Source organism: Cricetulus griseus, unplaced genomic scaffold (assembly GCF_003668045.3).
Source record: "Cricetulus griseus strain 17A/GY unplaced genomic scaffold, alternate assembly CriGri-PICRH-1.0 unplaced_scaffold_1, whole genome shotgun sequence".
Taxonomy (NCBI): Eukaryota; Metazoa; Chordata; class Mammalia; order Rodentia; family Cricetidae; genus Cricetulus; species Cricetulus griseus.
The window spans coordinates 9,798,463-9,802,386 of NW_023276808.1; the positions used below are offsets into that span (position 1 = coordinate 9,798,463).

The 3,924-nt window shown below is 52.1% G+C and overlaps 1 pseudogene; it reads left to right on the forward strand.

Annotated features, from left to right (window-relative positions):
* Positions 1-1,584: 1,584 nt before the first annotated feature.
* Positions 1,585-2,499, forward strand: LOC113838072 (annotated as a pseudogene).
* The last annotated feature ends 1,425 nt before the right edge of the window (positions 2,500-3,924 follow it).

Sequence of the window (3,924 nt, forward strand, 5' to 3'; positions counted from 1 at the left end):
TCATCAGAAAGCATCTTAGTTCTGATCACAAACAATGCCAACTGGAGATGCAGTTGCCTTATTCCCATGACCCTCCATGGGAACTTCCTGGAAACCTAAGTGTGTGAGTTTGGGGAGAGTATGGTAGCAAAGCTGAAACTTAAAGGAATTGATGGAAGGGCACCACTAGGAGTGGAGCCTGCAGCTTAATTTGACTCAACATGGGAGACCTCACCTGGACCAGACAGGGACAGGATTGACAGATTGATAGCTCTTTCTTGAATGTGTGTGGTGGTGCATGGCCATTCTTATTTGGTGGAGCAATTTGTCTGGTTAATTCCAATAAGGAAGGAGACTCTGGCATGCTAACTAGTTAAGTGACCCCGGAGTGGTCAGCATCCCCCAACTTCTTAGAGGGACAAGTGGCATTCAGCCACCTGAGATTGAGCAATAACAGGTCTGTGATGCCCTTAGATGTCTGAGGCTGCATGCACACTACACTGACTGGCTCAGCCTGTGCCTACTCTATGCCAGCAGGAGAGAGTTACCCATGGAACCCCATTCATGATGGGGATCAGGAATTGCAATTATTCCCCGTGAATGAGGAATTCGAAGTAAGTGCAGGTCATAAGCATGCATTAATTAAGTCCCTGCCCTTTGTACACACTGCCTGTCACTACTACCAATTGGATGGTTTAGTGAGGCCCTCAGATTGGCCCTGCAGGGGTCTGCCCATGGCCCTGGCTGAGTGCTGAGAAGAAGTTGAACTTGGCTATCTAGAGGAAGTAAAAGTCCCAACAAGGTTTCTGCAGATGAACCTGCAGAAGGATCATTAAGAAGAGAGCCAGGGGGGCTCTGGCGATGAGCCTACATATAACTCCTTCTCACCAGGAGGTATGTCCCTGGTTCTGTTGTGCTCAGAGGGGGGGAGGAGGCATGGTGGTGGTGGTGAAGCCAGTGTGGTGTGGTGCATGGGGTGTGGTATTCGGTGTTGTTTCTTGTACCTGGCTATCATTTTCCAGCTCATAGGTTTAAAGAACCCGGGGGTGGGAGACACCCTTCGGTCCCCAGGTTCGAGGGGGGACAGATGGCCCATGGGGGGGCGTCTGGTGGCAGCTCCTTGGGACTCCAGTTCTTCAGTGGACAAGGCCTTTTCCGGGTCTCGCTGTTGTCTGGGCAGGGAGCACCCCTTGGGTTCCCTGGGGCTTGCCAGGGGCGCCCTGCTTGCCTGGTGCATCGCCAGTCAAGGGACCTGTGTCGTTCTGCATCTTTTCCCCAGTCCCGACCCTCTCTAGAGTTTGTGTTGCCTTTTTCTTCTATGTCTTGCTAGCTGGCCTGAGGTAAACCCCTACTGCATCCTTCCCTTCACTCCTGTGTTCATTGGAAGTGTCTGCAGTGGGGATGGTGGTGGGGACCCTGACACTGTCAGCTCCCATTGGGTAAAGTTTGTCTCTTCCCACATCCAAAACATTGACTCTTAGCTGTGGATCACTAGGCTCCTGCATTAGTGAAGAGTGCAGCTAGCTGCAAGAATTAATGTGAATTGGAGGAGGTTGATCCTCAACACTTGGAAAGCACTTGCGGTCCAGGGTTCCTCCAGGGTCTATGCCTGCCAATGTGGACCAGCTCATCGCCCAGATTGGTGAGACGCTGAAGCTGGACACAGCACATGATGGCCCTGCCTCACCGACTGCTGCCCCGGGCCCCCCGCCCCTGCGATCTCAGTGGAACAGAACCGGTCCCCGGCGAGGCAGATGCTGAGATCTTCTGTGCCTGCAGAGACCTGGGCCCCAGCTCACCCCGGAGCCATTCGCTGCATGCCTGCATGCTGTGGGAGCCCGGGCGCTTGCAGGGCCGGGCAGCTCCCTACTGCATGGAGGAGCTTACCGCAGGCGCCAGCGCCCTATGCCCTGTGTCCCGGCAGCCTGGCCTTGAGGAACCTCCGATGACAGGCAAGCCGAGCACCCTGCAGCCTCTCTCAGGCCCGTGCAGGTGGGGTTGGCCCCAGAGCAGAGCCATGTCCCGCCTTCTGCAACAGCGACGTGGATCTCAGCCTGAGACCCACACCAGCGATGAAGACCCTCACCAGCTCCTGCAGCAGCTCCTGCTTTCGGGAAACCTCATCAAGGAGGCAGTGCCTCGGCTACATTCACAACTACAGCCACAGGCAAATCTTTCCTCACCCCGATTCCTCAAGCCTCTGTCCGCCCCTGTGCAGGAGCCACCATCACCTGGGAGCCCTTGAGCGACCTGCAGCGACCCTGGCACTTGGGTGAGGAGGGCGCTGCTCAGAACTGGGGAGGACTTTCTTGTCCCTGGCAGCTAACAAGCAGGGTAGCTTCCTCACCAGCCTGTACCTGCGGACCAAGGCATTCACCCAGATGTGGCTAGTGACAAATCTACACTTCGCACCCAAGTGACTGGAATTGGGGCTGAACTGATTATAGGATTTTAACTTAACTGAACTGTTTTTAAATAAATGTGTTCAGGTTTTTGTTAAAAAAAAGAGGAAAAAAAAAGATCCTGCAGCCAAGGGGATAATTGACAGTACCCAGTGACCCTCTAACCCTGCAAGCTCATGCCCTGTCTTATTTTACTCAAAAGTATCTCACTTAAAATATATAGTTACTGCTATACTCTGTACTTTGTATAACCTGAAGTAACCATGGAAACCCTGCAATTTGTGGCTTTCATCCTTATGATCTGCCCCTGTAAATGCTTCTCTTTTTGGGTGGTTGGTATCTCACATGCCTGTCATGCAGTGAGATCCTAGCTGGCCTGCATGAAATAATAAGAAACCTTTTGCTTTTGCATTAGAGTGTCAAAACCTTGGGTTAGTCTCTGGGCTCCAGGAACCTGGCACAGGTTTCCTAACCAGAAACTCAAGACATTCCCAGGACAGAGAACTCGTAGGTTTTCAACCCCAACTAGTTGGTTGAGTAAATGTTTTATGTTTGTCGGTTAAGTTCATGTTCCTCTAATTTATGTATGCTAGTGAAACAGGTAATATAGGTAACAGGCCAAGAGCTTGGCAGATTTGCCTACAAGGCCAGGCCTGGGCAACCTAGGAGAAGTCCTCAACTTTCCTTCTAGGGCAGTTATTCTATGGAGAGTTGGATCAAACCTGCAAACTAGGTTAAAATAGGGGGTCTAATTGAGAACTTGTGTTGGTAAAATAGGGGGTTCAATTGAGGACTTCCAATGGTAAATGTAGGAATCTAGATATAGGCACTTTATTCCTAGTCTTAGCCCTGTGTTTGTTGTTTGTCAGTTTGTCTTCTCTTGAAGGATTATGACTCAGGACAGAATCTAAAGGGACAGACCCCTACATCCCCTTTGAAAAACAGGGGGGAAGTTACAGCCTGGTGGAGGACTGTACTCTCTGTGTCCTTGCATGCCCCTAGACAAGCCTGGGTTACCAGCCTCCTGATGGAGGCTCCTGGGGCTACATAAAAGCCTGTGAATGATAGGCACTCAGAGACTGCTGGTCCCTGGGCTTGGGTAGGAGCTGGCTTTTAGAAGGACTTGCCCTGCCCCTTCCTCCCTGCAGGGTGACAGTGGCCTACAGCATGCCTTCTGGGAGCAAACATCCTCCACATAGGCCTCTGTCAGTGGTGGATTCTTTGATGACAAATCCTTGGGAGAAAGATGCCTGTGGGCACAGTGGGCTAGCAAAGGGGTTGGTGCCTCCAAATCTAAGTGTGCCCCTCTGGCCCTGCATTCCTGGGAAGCTGAGGTCCCAGCAGGTCTATGGGCAGAAGGGGCTCAGTTGGTAGCAGAAGGCCTGTGATTGCTGGAGGGAGGGGCATCATCATTGTTGCTCAGCCACCCAGGGAATGTTGCTCAGTGTTGCCTCTTCACCATTGCCCAGTAAGTGCAGAGAGCGTGAATGCAGCCTGGGTGGCACTTGCTGGCTCATGAGGCCTAAAGGGCATGAGTGAACCT